Raw genomic sequence first — 17310 nt, 5'->3', positions numbered from 1 at the left:
CAAAGGCAAAGATTTTGTCTTTATTCACATACATGGAGGCACATGCTTACAGTACTGAATGTGACCTAGAAGTCAACTTGCTCTAATTCAACCTCCTTGAATGACTAGATAATACAACCTATCACAGATGCATTTTATTTTTTCATCTCTAGTTACTGTCCCATCTCATACTTGAGAATTTCAAACTAAGAAAGCTCCAGTCTCAGTCTTTGGCAAGCAGACTAATTGGAATGAATGAATAGCCTCTGTGGTATCCATCTGGAATCAGAAGCTAGGTGGCAAGACCAGCTGGCAGAAGGGTCCCCCTGCACCCCCTCCACACTGATGTGCCCAACTCCACTCACGGTGGGACCACCATGGCCTGCTTGAAAAGAAATGAATTTGCACCACCTGCATAGGGATCTTCTCAGACCCGGCTTTCGTGGGAAAAATACCCATTTATTGGATGCTACTAAACTGCATAAAGTTATGGCATTGATGACTCACATGAATGAGGAACGCAGAAACATCACCATCCATAGACTACAAGAAATGGCCCTGCCAGGGCAGACCAGGGGTCAGTATTCTCTGTCCTTGCCGGGGGCCAGACACGGATCTCAAAAGCAGAGCGTTTCTCAAAAGGGGCATCGAGGAGAGGACTGCTCCTAGTTCTGAGACTTCTCGTCATCTGAAAAGTGGAGAGGATCGCAGAGAAAAGCTCCCCAGGGTAGTTCTAGACCTAGATGGCTCTGCAATGCTCTTAGAAAGATTAGCTTGGTCCTTCTACTCCCTTTCCGCCATCTCTTAGCTTTCTGTACAGACATTCAAAACGGGGCTTTTAAAAAAACTAAGGTGGTTCAGAGCAACACTTTGGCTGGTATCACAGGACTCCCAGGGCGACGCTTCACTGCTTCCTCAGCATATGCCAGTGCCCATTTTACTGGGGGGATTTATGACCCTTCTCTCAGTAGAGCGAGCCAAAGTTTTATAATATTCATTAAAAATCAGCACCACACGTAATAATATGGAATACTACCTGTACACAAGGGGGCCAAGTTATAGGTGTTCAGGGGAACGTGGCAGCATTTCTTGGCCTTGGCAGAGGTAAAGTTGCAGGCACCAGCACTACACTAACACAAGCTTCTTTTATTGCAAATGTTCCTTCAGTCTAAGTCCTAATTACTCTCTGTAAAATCCTAACCACCACCCAGCTTTCCTGACAGGGCAGCCACACGATGGCCTTGAAGCGCAGCACCAACACTGGTGCAGCCTCCAGAGAGCAGGGGGAGAGGCGCAACCCGGTGGGAGCTGGGGTGGAGCTGAGGGTAGCCTTTCCATTCACCGCGCAATCGCTGGCGCCCCTTCAAAACCCTGGCGTGCGGGCGGAGAGGCGCGCTCGGTGGGACAGGCCGAGGCCCTCCTGGTAAGGATTCAAATGTCAACATTGCTCATGGGGCCGAACTCCTCGTCGGCCCCTCCTCACCCAAGAGGGGGATCTGGTCAGCTTTGTGGGGGCCCGTGGAGCATCCTCTCCTGCCCCTCCTGAGAAACGCCGGGCAGCCCAGGTATCCCAGGTCTCGAGGTCCGGCTCCCCTTCCTGGGCGTAGGGACCTGGGCACTGCCCCCCCTCCCCACGTGCCCCACTACCCTCATCTCACGCCCGCCCCCGGCCCTGGCCTCGAAGGCCTCCGCGAGTCCGGGGCAAGGCCGGGCCGAGGCAGCCGGCCAGGCGCGCAGGAAGCCGGGGGCTCTCCCGCCGCGCGGCCGCACAAAGCGGGGAACTCGGCGGCGGCGGCGGCGGAGAGAGGCGCGCCCCCTCCCGCGAGCCGGCGGAGCGCGCGCACCCGCCCCCGCCCCCGTCCCCCGAGCGCCGTTCGCGGAGCGCCTTACGCTAGTCGCCAGGCGTACGGCGCCCCAGCGGCCGGGAGGTGCGCTGCCCGGCTCCGTAAAGTTATTGTGAATGGGGAGCGGGTGACGTCAGCGCCGAATGTCAACAATGTAGCGATTGAGAGTGTGGGCGTTCCGGGGAGAGCGCGAGCCGCGCGGCGCGGAGCAAACAGCGCCGAGCCGCCGCCGCCGCCGGAGCAGCAGCAGCGGCCGCGCACGCCCGGGCCGCGGCCGCACCCCCGCCAACGAGAGCGCCCGCCGCCGCCCGCGTCCCCCGCCTGCCCGCCCGCCGCCGCCGGCCCCTCGCCCTCTCCCCGGCCTGCCCTGGACCCTTCCCCTCCCCCGCCCCGGCACACGCGGGGGTCTGGCGAGGAGCTGCCATGTGATGCGCGTCCTCTCCGCGAGCTTTCGGTGACCCCCGAATCGCCCACCGCGCCGGCTGCCGGGAGGGGCTGCGCGCTGGGGAGACGCGGGGAAGAGGAGGCGGCAAAGGACGCAAAGTTCTCCGGCGAGGTGAGCCTGCGGCGCCGGGCGGGGCGGCGGGGCAAGTTTACCGGGGAAGCGCGCGCGCGCGGCGGGCGGGGAGGCGTGCGGGAGCGGCGCGCGACCGCCCGCCGAGCGCCCAGCCGGCTTGCAGGGCATTTTCTAGGAGCGGGAAGCGGGCGGGAGCCGAGCCGGCGGGCGCGCTGCGGCGGCCGTGCGCCCCCTCGCCCGGCTGTTTACGGCGGGCGAGGCGGCATTGTATTTTGCTCGCGTCGACGGGTGTTTTGGAACAGCAGGGGGAGGAGGAGCAGAGGGTAATAAGTCAGGCGTGCGGAGGGCGGGCTGGAGGGAGGCGCGCGTCCGCGGTAGCCGGAGCAGCTGTCAGACCCGCGGCCCTGCTCCTGGCCCCGCGAGGCCCGGGCGCCCCGGCCCGCGATCCCCGCGCCAGGCCCGCCGCCGAGTCCCTGCCCGGGGCTGCCCCGCCAGTGCCGCGTCTGCCGCGCCTTCGCGCCCAGCTGTCAGTCACCGCCGGCTAGTGGAGACCACCGCGGCTGGCAGGGCATCAAAGCCCAAGTTTAGGGTGCCGGTAAGAGGCAGGCGGGGGTCTTGGGCTGCAGGGTGGGTGGTATTCCTACTGGCCAATGACCGGGTTATCGGATTGCGTCTCTGGGAGTCCAAACAGTGGGGCTAAAGCCTTCAGAGAGGAAAACCTGGCACCTTTCTGCACCGGAGAGCCTGCACGGAATCGAAGTGTAACAGACACATTTCACACATACCCTCTTCTCCCTCCCCACCCCTCAGTCTCCTGAAACCCCTCCAGGGCCACCAAGGAGAGGAGTTTATCCAGGGGACACCCCCAGCTCCCCAGGCCCTGGCTCGCCGTGGGTCTCGCAATTCTCCTCCCACCCGGTGGGTGCTCCGGGAGAGCGCGGCGGGCGGCGCTCGTGGACTACCCCTGCCGCCCGCGAGAGGGACCCGAGTGTGCATCTCGGCGACCTCCGTCTGGCCAAGGATCTGCAAGAACTCGGATCGTGGGAGGAAGTGGCAGAGGCTCAGCCCTGGCTTCGGGGGTCGTGGGCGCAGGGGCCAACCCCAGCACCCTGTCGCGTGTAGGCGAGTTTGACAACTTGGGGTGAAGTTCTGGAGCAGCCGTGGTCGAGATGGTTTTTGTCTGTGGCCGGAGAAGGCGCTCCTCGTAGCTCGCCCGCCGGGTCACTGCAATCGCCGCGACCCGTGGCCCCTGGGGAACGAGAGGACAGGGGCGCCCGCCCTACCCCCGACTGAGCCGCAGACTCCCCGCGGGCGCGCGGGTAGCGACACGCGGCGTACCTTGGTTTTCACCTTCGCTGTGTATCTAGGGCTGCAGTCTCTCACTCTGTGTAAATTTCATCTGTTGAGTGTATTTAACTAAAAAGGGTAATTACTTTAGATAAAAATCCCTTCCTGCCTAGTGGGAACCTTGGCGGAGAAGATGCCTAATGAGATCTTTTGCTTTTTTCTGTTTAGAGTAAAATTAGAGATGTTAACACCGATAGAGGTTTCTCAGATCATTAAAATGTAACGTGTAGGAAAGGCATGTCGAGCTGCGAAGGCTCTGGCTGACATGAAAGAAACTGAGCGTGAAAGGCTGCCACTCCTTCAGCAGAGAGGGCTATTTTGGTAAAGCAGCGGTCGTCTTGCTTAAAATGTGAGATTGCCCCACCCTGGCTCTCCGGCAGCTCGCGAGTAAATGGCATTCTTCATTCTTTCAGGTAGTAATAAACGTGAGTCAAAATGACATCTTGTTAGAATTAGTCTTTACTCGGTAAGAGAGATTGCAAAATTGCAGTGTTGCTTCAGACTGCTCCAGTGAAAGGTCTGTCAGCATTTGCATCATATATTCAGTTTTTCAAGAGTTTATTATTTCACCCTAAAACTTAAAGAGTGGCTGAAAAGTTTTTTCCCTTCTAATGTTCCGGTTTAAAAAAAATGCATTGATTGCCCACTTCTGTCTTATTTGCTATTCCTGTAACTTAATATTATTCAAACGGTGGGGACGGGGGCGCATAAATGGAATATGCAGCCTTGGAATAGAGGCCTTTTGTTAGAGCATACTTTATTTGTGCAGAGCAATATTTTCCTTTGGGATTTTGGAAGACTAGGTTTGCCATTTGGTAATCATAACAGTGTTGAGTTAATTCTGGTATCTGTGGATTCTGCAGGTGGATCAAAATGTCAGTTCTTATTGTATATGCCAGGATTATATGGAAAAACATTCTTCTCATATGTGTGGATGTCTGAACTCAGCTAAATTATGAACAACCCTGTTAGTTACTTTTTTGTTCTTTGTATGTTGCCTATGAGAATCTGTCATAGAGAATAAGCGGTAAGGCAGAATGGGAGGGAGGAAATCCTCCCTCCTCCCCAGCACCCTTCACTTTGCAAGATTGCTAGCGACTGGGAGGAAGCCATTTATTCTCTTTCTATTGAATTATGCCTTTGACTCAGTGTCTTCATGCAAGTCCCTTCCAGTCACTCACCTCTGGCTGCTGTGTGAGGGGCTTAATTATTTGCAAACTGCCTTGAAATCCCTGGATGAAAGGCATTGCATAAGTGCAAAGTATTGTTATTCAGATATGGAATTTAATGATCCATTACAGTTCATCAGGAAATGCACTTTGCAGCGGTGGTAGGAAACGTTTCCACCTGATAGAGGGTCATAATAACTGCTTAAGAGTAGGTTCAGATTACAGATGAGACAATTAACTCTAGCCATGTGCTCTTCAATTTGTTGCAATTCATTTTGTGATCAAAGTGAGTCACAGAGAGCCAGATGGTCAGGTTCACGTTCAAATCTCTCTTAGGCCAGCCCTTCACTTCTGGGCCCACTGTCTGCACAGCCAAGGGGACTTACTCATTAGCACTTGTGAGCTGTTCCTCAGAATTTGTGATCAAGGCTCCAGGGACGCCAACAAAAGAACTCAGGCCAATCAGTATTGTTGGGAGCAGTTTAATTTTACTTGGATTAACTCTCACCTAGTGTTTCTGGTGTGGATCCAGATTTAACAAGGGAGGAGAGAGATCCTGGTGGCTCTCCAGCTCAGTCGTGCAGGACTCCACTGCCCTACTTTGTGTACCTCAGATGGCAGTGGGTACAGTATCTGGCTTGTGGTAAATACTGGCTGGATTGCTGAATGAATGACAGAATACTAAGGCATAAATACCCTTCCTGTTTGGCTGAGGGCTTGGGGGGCAGGCCCAGCTTCATGCGCCTGTGACCTGCACAGGGCCCCCTTCCCCCTCCTCTGCTCAGAAGGACCTCACACTTGGTTTAATCTTCTGCTACTGTCTTCTTGAAATTAATAATTGTTGAACAGGGGGCCCTTCATTTTCATTTTTCACTAGTTCTGGTGAGGAGCGGAACATAGCGTGGAGTGGCAGAGAGGGTCACTACCTTGCTCTTAACTGTTGCCAGGCAAGAAGAGGTGGAAATACTGGCTTTTCATTGCCACATCATCTGATTTTTTTCCAAGGGAAGCTAGGTATTTGGATTTTTATGTAGAATCCCTAATTTTTAAATATTAGCTCCAGGTTTTTGTTGGTTTTTTTTTTTTTATGTTGCATAGGAATATGTGTTAAGAGCTAGATCTGGCCTGCAGGCTAGCAGCCTATCTTCTACCACTGAATGGGCTAAAACATTGTATTGTTTAATATTTCTGTACTTAGCTATTTTCTAAAGACCTGGCACATAGCAGATGATTTCTGAATCTCCACCAAATGAATGGTTACAGCTGTAGAGAAAATTGAGAGGTGCAAGAAAAACTAAACTGAGAATCAACACTGAGCCCCACTCAAAGATTGTTAGCTTTCTTTTTAACAGAGTACAGCACATAAGGACAAATAATTAATACCATGGACATCGTGTAATCCCCTGCAGGTAAATAATCTATTGCTTCTGTAACACCTGCCTTCTTAGTTGTTATTGACCAGATGGAGTAAACTTGGCTATTTAATGCCTGAGGTCCTCCATGAGAATTTGACATTGAAGAACACCCACTAAAATAACGGCTGTGATTTATTGAATGCTCACCACGTGCCAGAAACAGCGCTGACTGCTTTACCTGTACTAATCTCACTGACTTCTCAAAGCAACCCTGTGAAGGACGCATAGTGCCTGTTCTGCAGAAGAGGAAGGTTCTCATTTTATATTGGAAAGATTCTATCTGAATGCAGTATGTGTTTTCTTGACTGTCTAAAGGGTATTTGCCTATTCTGTATATGCACTTCAACCCTGAGTCAGTGACTGGGTGTGGGGTGTATATCCTACCATACACAGAGGATGTGGTCCCGAGGCTCAGGTACTAGGACAGTACAGGAGGCAACATGCTTGTGAGAATCTGCAGTCAAGCAAACATTGATGCACCTGCCTCCCTGTCCCTCTTCCTTCCCTGTCTGGGTATTGAAGAAGCTCCAGTGACATGTGACCTTATCAGAGGCCCTAGCAGTTCAGAGGTCAGAGGTGGCTGCAAAGATTGGCATTTCTTTGGAAAATAAGCTAAGCAGCTTCTGGGAAAGCTGGAGACGTGTTGGGGAAAGCAGCTCTAAGGCCTTGGGGGTGATGGACAATCGCCCCTGTGTTGTCAGTGACCGTGTATGATCAATTCCTGTCCCGTCTTTAAATTGTATGTAAATATTTACAAATTGTTCAAGTCCAAATTGAAACCTGCTATGAACTAAACATTTTGTAAACGCGGTTAAGATTGCCCAGAATATTACTCCCCTTTTGTTGTCTGGGATGACATTTAAATAGAAAAGTAGCCCTTTCTTGGTCCTTTCATCAGTTTTCCTTTTACCCTTTTTCTCTTCTTTTTTCTTAATTTCACGTCAGTCTATCTAAAACTGAAACAGCCTTACAACAGCTGGCCGCTCAGCTTCCCTAATGCTGGGAGTACCCTCAGAATCACTGCTGTGTCCTTTTCAAGGACTGTTTCTTTTCTAAAGAATATGGAATTGAACCTGAACCTTGTCCTACTAGTGGTACTACGTCAAAAATGAGGCAGGAATTTTTGCCTTGGTTTGAACTTGGGCCCTTTTTTCTTCCAGAATAATAAATCTCCCCAATCTGAAAGCATTTCATGTACTCATTCATTCTAGTCAGTGGAATTACAGCCCAAGTGTCTCTCGGTCCTCCCCAGTGACTTCATAATCACCATTTCCCCAGCATATTCCCTTGGTTAACTTCTTTTGTTCCTTAGCCTGGTAATAAATTGTCCTTTGGTTTTGAGATGTGTCATTTTCCTCCCTGACCTATTGTTCCTCCCCTGAAGCTATAGGACACCCTGCTGATGGCCCCACACCCCCACCGAGAGCCGGCACTTGGTGGCTGGCTACCTCCCGTCCTGTGTCAGTTTTCATCTTCTCCTCTCCCAAGCATTTAAATCTTCCACCTTCTAGTTCTCCCATACTTCTCATAATTTTCCTCATTCTTCATTTGTTTCCCCAGCTTGCCGCTGGAAAGGTAGACACACTCTAGGTTGGTTTCAAAAGAAAGCTTTTTGAGTTTCCAAGTCCTCCATCAATTCTAGTCTTGCACCATCCTTCTCTCCCCTGTCCCTGGTCACTTTGCAGATGCTTCACGTATTTCCTTGGGACTGTCCAGGAGTGTAACTCATAGAAGGCTTAGACTTTCACTTTGGTGTTTAAAGGTGGGAGAGCCCAGTATGGTTATTCACATTCTGTAAGTAAGCAAACAAAGGGAAGAAGGCGCATGCTCAGCACTCCTTACTATCCCAGTATCCACACAGTATTGGCAATTTTAATTTTCTTACCATCCTGTGTTCCCCTGAGCAACAGAAGCTCATGGATACCACATGATGGGCCATGTGTCCAGAAGTGTCATTCTTTAGAGGCAGATGTCTCATTCATCCACTGAACTAACATACAGTTGACCCTTGAACAATGCTTAGGTTAGGCGCACCAACCCCCCATGTAGTCAAAAATCCACGTGTGTTAAGTCTTGACCCCCGAAACAGCTAACAGCCTACTGTTGACCAGAAGCCTGACCAATAACACAGCAGTTGATAAACACATATTTTGTGTATGTATTATATACTGTATTCTTAACAGTAAACAAAGCTGGAGGAAAAAAATGTTTTAAAAAATTGTTGCAAATCTACAAAAATGTTTCCAGTATATTCATTGAAAAAAATCCACATGTAAGTGGACCCACACAATTCAAACCTGTGTTGTTGAAGGGTCAGCTGTTCTTATGGCAGACATGGTGTTAGTCAGGGTGCTATGGGGAGCACACCCAAGTCTGGGTCCCTGTAGTCATGAGGCATACCATCTGGTAAGGGGGTGGCATTAATCAGATAGTACTAGACAGCCCACTGTGTGCTCTGTGAAGGAACGGGTGCAACAGAGAGTGCCGTGGGCAGATCTCACCCTGTTAGGTGGGCAGGGCAGCCCTCCCTGAGGAACTGTGGAGTGAGCAGCAGGCAGGGCGGGTCTGAAACTTGGGGTTTGCTCTTTCCCCCAGCCTCCTAATCCTATTAACTCACTACTGTCTTTGGCCCTTTGGAGTATTGCATAAACCATGATATAACCCCTGGGGCCATTTTGGCAAATAATGGTTCCTGTATACAGAGTCCAAAATTGATTTATTTACCTGTGTCTTTAGAACCTGATAAAAACAGACTTGTTAGTTGCCAAGAATACTCTTCATTTTCATACTTGGAAAAGAGAAATCCAAGTTAGCATTCTTATTTTGAACATATTTAGGGTCATTGTGACAATAGTTAAATGATTACAAGCTACACAGACATTATCTCCTGGTTTAGCTGGTCGTCGTGGGACCTGGGCAAGGATCTTTAGAGAAAATGTTAAGTCTAGCTTCTGTCTGAAACTTCTGTTTACTCCAGAGCAACAGGGTCTCCAGCCTCTGCCTGACTAAGAATGATTATTTAGATATTTGCACAATTTAGGAGTGTTGACAGTGTCTGTTTAAAACAAATTCACTATACTGTATGCTTAAACTCTTATTTTCTTTTTCTTCAATGATTGCTAGCCTGTGTGTGTTGCTCATATGAACTCATTTAATCCTCATAACAACCCAGAGCTAAGTGTGATCGTTTGGATCCTTGGCACAGATGTCACCCAGCTAATGAATGAGTGGTAGAGCTGGGACAGGAAACTAGACGTCTGACGTCTGTTCTCTTGGCCACCAGGCTATTCTGCACAGTGCACCCCCATCTTCGTTTTTGCTCTCCACCAGTTCTCAAACGTATAAATATGGGCCATCTCACTCTGAAATATTGGATGTTTTGTTGACGTCTTTCTGAAAGATCAAATTGGAAAATAATTTCTTAGTGTACCGGAGTACACATCTCTTGTTTTTCGCGTGAGTCATTTTCTAATAATTGCATTGCTCAGGCCTAGGTGTCCTTTTGGGGATCGAAGAGTGACAGTGATGACATAAAGACAAAACAAGACCTAGACAGAACATGGATTCCACTGCTCTGTCCACAGGGCTTTCCTGGAGCTCACTCTCCTACCATCTAGTTAGGTGAAGAGTTTGTTTTTAGGTTTTTTTTCTTTCTGATTAGGTAGGGGAAGGAGAAAGAGACCATTCCTATCTTAGGTAGATCATTCAACTTGAGGAGGAAGAATTTCATTCAGAATTCCATTAGAGCACCTAATTAGAGATATTAGCTACTAGTAGCAGATAAAAGCAAGTAACCTTTGCTCTCCTTCTAGTCAACTTCAGGAAGAGATTATCTTGCCAGATTAGCATGTTGCAACTCTCATGGGGGGATTTGAATAGTTTAAAGGACTCAGCTAGGCAGCTGGTTTGGCAGTGACCCTGATTACCTCAGGTTTGCAGGGTCACTGCTTAAAATGCTGACTCCCTTCTGCCAAAGACCCAAGTGGTCTTCTTTAGGCAAGAGGCATTTTTCTTGGGAGCTGCTGGACCATTAAGCATATGTTTGAAGCTCAATTTGGGAAATGATGGAGTGCATGAGTGTACTGTGCTTATGCTTCAGTATTTAGTTCAAATTTTGGAGGTGGCTAAATGGGGAGATGGTTAGTGTGTCACTGTTGGAGGCTTTAAGTGATGAAAAAAAATCAAGCAGATGACTGCATAAAGATTTCTATGCAAAAACTATGATGAGCTTAAATTAAAGCTGCTGATATAGTCTGAGAATTAGTTGCATTGATTTGTAGAATATCTATATGGGTTCAAGATTCCATATTATACAAATGAATGAGCCCTGAAGAGTCAAACTGAAAAAAAAAATGAAATTATAGAAGATATTATTACCCATTCAGCAAGAGGAAAATGCAGACATACTTCGAGTTAACCCTTACTTTTCATGTATTTCTTTGGGAGAGAGTCAGGAAAAATGATCTTTGCTTTCCTTACAAAGGCAGAAGGCAAGGTCTGCGGTCAGTTCTCCCTCTGTCCTCTCTGTCCTTAACTCCTTCACTCTGCGCTTTGCTGCCTTGCGCTGGCCACCCAGTGCCCTTACCCAGTCCCCCTTTGCCTTTCAAAACCAGTGACAGAAAAGGATTTGATGAAATGACTTCACTAGGGTATAAATAAAGTGAGCATACTTAGTACATTGCTTCATTCTGAAGCATCAGCATATTATTAGGAGACAAAGCCAAACAAATAAAAACCCTAAAGGTGGGAATAGTAGAATTTCACACACTGGTAACCTAGTGATGGGAGGAAATTTCTGAGTGAAGAGAGAGCTGTTTATAAATCCAGCCCTGGGACAGAGAAATAGACAAGGAGATGAGAGGATATAAACCATTGTAATATTAAAAATATAAATTGCAGGTGATTTTTAATTCTACGATACATATGTCAGTGACCACCACCTTCCTCTGGTAGACACTGGGATCTGGTCACATAAACCCATCTGGCAAGATGCTGTGGTGTTGACATTTAAACAGAGCTTCAGGGGAAAGCCAGTTGGTCTATAATTAGGAATTGCTGTCAGTCAGTAGCAGTGAACCCGAAATACTCTATTTTCCTTAGATGTTGAATTTTAAAAGAAAGGAAAAAGCAGTGGGTCCCATCCCCCTACTCCCAGTTTAATTGATAAAAATTGAGTAGAGAAATTTATTTCAAAATTGGCATGTGCTGTTAGCATAGTGGTAACATCTAGACGTTTGGAGGGGTTCGTTGATTAATGAAACCATGTTTATTTCAGATAGAGGTGTTGCCTGCTAAATGCCCAGTTGTGAAGAGTGAACTGCCTTCCATGTACCCCTCGCCCCCCGCCACCAGCAAATACCTCCAACAACCATGCTATGTTGAGTTGATGGCGCCATCTAGTGCAAGTCCGTGGAACTGCCCTGCTGGGCTCCATCTCATTCTTTCTTCTTTGTAGGTCAGATTGCCCACCGACTGGGTAAGAGTCCCCCGGTCTGGGAGAGAACACGGTCTAGTGGGACCTCTCTCTCTAATTCCTACTTTTCCACTGTCCTCGTAGTTTAGTTACGCTTCTGTGCCTTCCTTTCTCCCTGACCCCCTTTCTTTCTAGCATCCCCTCTTTGTAGCCCTTCTTCCTTCCTTTTTTTGCTTACAACTCTTGATCCCTTTTTTTTGGAGCAAAAAAATAATCAGTACTCACAGCAGCTAAAGATTTTTCTAATGATACCTTATGCCAAAGTAAGAGAAAGCCATGCATTTTAAAGTGAAATTAACCAATTAAACCGTAGTAGAGAACCAGAGTGAAACAGAACATGCAGTCCAAAGGTCTCATTGTAGAAGACTGGCTCCTCCCCTCCCTCCAATGGGACGTCTCCTCAGACACTAGTCAATCGAGACTGTTTTCTTTAGTTTGTAATTGGTCTTGGAACTGTCGCCTTAGTATTATTTTCTCTTTCGAAGTTGCCAGCCTCACCTCTCATTCACATATTAAATTGGCCGCCCTTCACGGCCTATCCAGGGGTGCTGTCTCACTGGCATGGCCTTGTCACTACAGGATAATGTGTTCTGAGTTACAGACAACCAGTTTCTCCTCTAGATGTTTGGATCCTGTGTTAAAGGAGAGAACAGAGACGAAAGATGTGTGGGGTAAAACCTGAGATGTGATCACCTCTATAACATTTGTGGGGATCTGGATTAGTTTTCAGGTTTAAGTCTCCCACATCAAACAGTACATTTTATATTTCCATGTATGTTCAGCATGTCGATATTGTGGGCTTGAAATAAGTCCCCTCCGAAAAGAGGAACTCTGCTTGTCTGTTAACCAGTTCTTGTGGTCGATATGGCAACTGTTTTGATTTTTCAGAAGGGAGGAAAAGCAGTTAGATCCAGTTAAAATTAAAACTAGTTAAAATTAACTGGCTCGTGAGATTTGAGTGCAACTCTTCTACACATCACAACACTGAGAGGGAGTTGTTTGTTTATTACCACTATTCGTTATTATTAGCTGTGACTACTACTTTTGAGCAGTGGCCTAGATTATTTATATTTTGGGTTTAACCTTGGAAAATAGGAACTGCAAGCGTAGAGAGGTTCCTGTTTGCTGATTTGCAGGCACCTTGTTTTTGTTTTTGCTGGGTAGGTGTGTGCAGCTTATGTATGCAAGAGTAATTTAGCAGGTCAGCAGTTTCCTCCCAGAGCACTTGCTGACTCATGCAGTCGTTGCAGCGCGCAGCTGGCCTCACTGTAAACTGCCCACAGGCCAGCGCCGCCCTCAGAGGGCGTGGGGGCCGCTTAGCCACTGGGAGGCTCTTCTCAGAGCTGCAGTCACTGGTGAGCTGGGTTCCCTTCTTCCAGCAGCCAAACACAGCCTTCTGGTTGCCGGGCAGCAAACTGGTCATATTTCTACCACGATAGGGACTGCCTAAGAGTCACAGCGTATCTGGGAATCCCTCAGGAAAACTGATTTTTACTTCCTTTTAATTTTCTGTGTATCTTCAAGATGGGTGGAGGTGAGAGGACGATAATAAGTGAAAGGGAATATGCTCTTATTTCCTCCTTCACAGAAGGAACTTTCGTGAACCTTTAACTTACGATTGCTTGGTGTAACTGAAACCTGACCCACTTCTCCCTCCCGAAGAGCGTGTGCCTGGAGTAGGCAGGCGGGGCGGGGGTGCTCAGCGGCTGGCCTCACAGTTGTTCTGTGTGGCTCAAGCCCTTCAGAGATGACAGGTTTTGTTTGTATCCCTTGCATGTCAAGGTTACAAGGTAAAACCAAAAACCAAAAAAAAAAAAACCCCCACCTGACCTGGGGTCATTTTAAAGTCAACATGTGTTTGCTGAGATGGTTTCACTGTTTGTTTTTGGACTGCAGTAATTTTCATCTGAATGTGTGAGATGTTACTTTCTTGAGGTTTGTATATATAAACACTCTTTTGTAGATAGAAGTTGATCAAAGTAGTCTAAAGGATCTTAAGAGGATAATTAAAGTGAGATCAGCTGGGGAAAGGAAAGCTTTGCACACCCTTGAGTTCTCCTCTTTTTTTAGCTTCAGTAAGCTTTCTGATGCAGATTTGACCAGTAATAAAGAAAAAGCCAAGCCACAGTGACTGTGTGTAACATGATGTTGATGGAAGTTCTTGGTTTCCGCCGATACAAATGACTCATCAGTATCAATAGAATTGTGACTTCTAATAATAACGCAGTGCAAAACCTTCAAAACATGTGGTTTCAGCCCTAGCTGTTAGTGAAAGGTTGGAAAATATTCGTTTGGGCTTTTTTTTTTTCTTTTTTTTTCTGATCTTTTGATTTCACCCAAGTATAAAGTTGTTTTTTGTAGGTATGATGATCACACTCCTCTTTTTTTCATCTTACTGTTTTTAGTTTCGTTATGACCAAGTCGCCAAACTCAGATCATTTCATCGTTCAGAAATCTGTGCAGTAAGCATCTCCTGCCAGAGCTGTGTTTTGAGGCAAATGTGGCTGAAAAGCAAATCCTCCCTGAAGAGAGAAAGGAAAAAGCTGGTCCCGACTAAGTCGCCCGAGTTGCTTGCCTCCTACACAGCGTGATTGTGGAGGGCTGTGGTATTGCTGACTAGCCCAGTGCTGTGTGAGTCACTGTCAAAGGATGCCAAGGGGAAGGCTAACAGAAAATGCCAGTCAGAGGCCATGGCCCAGTGGACAAGGAGTGGTCACTACAGCAAGGAGGGTGGTGCTGACTGCCACCGCCGAGGGGCTGCCCGGGGACCCTGAGCATCCCAGGGCGCATTGGGGGGGGGGGGGCGTTCATACTCTGCAGCCTGTTCACTTGCATCTGTCCACGGGAGCATTCTCTTGTTTTGGTTTGCGTTTTCCTGCAGTTTGGCCAGACCGTTCAAGATCGCTATCTGAGCTCCTTCCCACGGCGGCCTGACCCAGGAGCCTTCCCTTTGTGCATTTTGTACTGACAGCAACTGAATGGCTAGAATATGAGGTCAACATCTACATTTACATTTCTATAGTTTTTCTTCCTGAACATTTCATCTTTAGAAATGTTCCGTCATTTGTTTCCTAGCTGCTAGAGCCAGGGGCCTCTGTGCCTTGCTTACTACCTTAGGCTCGATCAGGGAAATAAATGCTTTAAAGGGAAGCATGAAATGAGAATTTTATTAGCTCAAGTTTTGTGTCAGTCTTGCCTCTTTCACACTTCGTTTTGACGGGTTTTGTGTTTTGGTCTCCTGCCATCTTTTCAACATTTTTGGTTTCTCATACTAATAACTCCCCTGTTACCCTTGCCAGTACACTGCTTTGGGCCTCTTTTTCTTTCCCTCTCTTGGCAAGTGTTTGCATTTCTTCACCTCTTCTTTGTGTGTTCTCTCAGATTCTGTTCACTCCTGCCTGCATGCCCACACCCCTTTCTCACACTGTTCTTAGGCCAGGGCATGTGAATACACATGCATGCACTATACACATGTCTAACCCACATGCACACACATGCACTTACATGACGCCCCTCCTTGGCCCTAGTCTGTTGCTCATGGAGGCCCCCACAGTGGCCTCAGGTACTATTGTTACCATCTCTCCACGTGGCTGGTTTCTGGGAGGAGACATTCAGGTGGCGAAGAAATCGAAAGGGAAGCCGGCAGTGGCTCCCTGCCTGCACCTGACAGTGTGTCCCGGGAGGGAGGCTGGATTGGGCAGACCAGGATAAAGGCCCGTGGGAGGCCCCAGCTTCAGAAGCCCAGGAGGTGACAGGGCTGGACTCCAGGAAATCAGCCAAGAAAGACAAGGGGTTGAGATGGCTCCCATCCGGCTGTGAGTCGGAGAACCCTGATGGGGTCCAGAGTGATCTGGATCGGATGGAGTTGTGGTGGAGAATTAGGAGGCAGAGGTGTGAACCCAGGGTGTGAAGGGGCACTGGGACCCTCTGATTGTCTTCCAGCTGTAAAACGGCTCCCACAGCCTGGGAGGTATATGGGTACCGGCAGGGGAGTGTGGAACCCACAGTGAGCAGGGACCTCGGGCTCTCTCCCATCCCCCAGGGAGGCCTTCCCTGGCAGCCTGTGGAGGAAAAGGGTGCCTGCCTTCCCAGGTGCCCCACCCCCTTCCTTTCTTCTTCCTTTATTCGGTAGATTTCATCACCTCTGACACCCATATGTGTGGGTTGCTTGTTTATTATCTGTTTCCGCTACTATGACCTAAGCTCCAGATCTCCAGGGTCATCATTTCCTTTGGTCACTGCAGCATTCCCAGTGTGTGCAAAAGTGTCTGACACTCAGGGGTGTTCAGTAATACACATTTGTTGAATGACGGAATGAATGGACTCATTGACTTCCCCTCTTTAAAAGTCACCTATGGTTTCTTGCTACCTACAGAAGTCTATAAACTCCTCAACAGAGTGTTTAAAGCTGCTTATAACCTGTTCCCACCCTACCATTTCAGATATATATATTTCACCAATGTTTCCATCATGCTGGATTTGAGTTAAATGACTCTTGAACCGATTTATGCTTTTATTTCTTAGTTTCCTAATGCACGAGTTACATATGTTGAATCTGAAGTTCTTCTAATTTATCCTAAAATTGCTTCTTGGACAAATCAATAATTACTAATTGAGGGCTTGCTCTGTGCTGACAACTCTGTTCGGCACAGGATATGGTGTGTGGAATACAGTACCAGTATAAAGTATGGTCCCTGTTTGTAGGGAAGCTGTTATTTTATCTTGGAGATGACACATGCACGTGTGAAGCATTTAAAGTAGAATGTGTGGCAGTATGTGATCAAGGGCCCAGATGAATAGTAGAGGTAAGTGTCGTAGGTGTTGGGAGAAAAATGAATAGTCCAGATTTGGAGGACCGAGAAGCTTCAAAAGGGGGACTTGGCTCTGTGTATGTCCTCCAAATCCTGTGGGATTTGCTGATACGGCCCTAGCTGATACACTTCATGATTTTATAGACATAGCAAAAGGACACACTTTATGACTTTATAGATGTTCCATATAGATAATGATCACCATAACATCCCTTCTTGACCATTCTTAAGATGTAACTAATGGAGGGATATGAAGGATTTCAACTGCCGACCTGTGAAATTCTTCTGTAATGGTACAAAAAATTAAAAATGGATGTGGAGTCCTTCACTTTCATTGCTTGAAAAAAATGAAAATAGAACTCTATTCACTAAGACATGAAGAGTGAGAAAACAAGACCAAAGTAGTTCGTGACATTTGTGGCACGTATATATGACTGGCCATATGTATATATATATGCACACATGTATATCCAGCACATGTGAAGAACACATACAAATAAGAAAAAGCCACACAACCCAATAGGAAAACAATACTGCACATTCGTATATTTAAATAAGCACTTCGCAAAAGAAACCCAATGGCTAGTTCAAAAATAAAACATTTGCAAATTAAAATCATAATAACGTACCATGTACACTCTTTGGATTGGCAAAAATTTAAAAATCTGGCAATACCATGTGTCTGTGAGGGTGTGGGTGATTGGGGTTCTTGTATACAGCTGAAGGAGTATAATTTGATACAAATACGTTGGAAG

The 17310-nt window shown here is 47.5% G+C and overlaps 1 protein-coding gene across 4 annotated transcripts in view; it reads left to right on the top strand.

Annotated features, from left to right (window-relative positions):
• Positions 1–1878: 1878 nt before the first annotated feature.
• The window catches only part of BACH2 (BTB domain and CNC homolog 2), a 309960-nt gene continuing 294528 nt past the window's right edge, over positions 1879–17310 (top strand). The window contains exon 1 of one of the 4 annotated variants that reach the window (XM_036896821.2): positions 1879–2379. The gene's annotated coding sequence lies outside the window, so the exon portion shown is untranslated. The remainder of the gene's footprint in view (positions 2380–17310) is intronic. The other 3 variants (XM_057489419.1, XM_036896828.2, XM_036896826.2) reach the window with 3 other exon arrangements.

Source organism: Manis pentadactyla, chromosome 12 (assembly GCF_030020395.1).
Source record: "Manis pentadactyla isolate mManPen7 chromosome 12, mManPen7.hap1, whole genome shotgun sequence".
Classification (NCBI taxonomy): Eukaryota; Metazoa; Chordata; class Mammalia; order Pholidota; family Manidae; genus Manis; species Manis pentadactyla.
The sequence above is the reverse complement of the archived record's forward strand: the minus strand, read 5'-3'. Positions and strand labels throughout refer to the sequence as shown.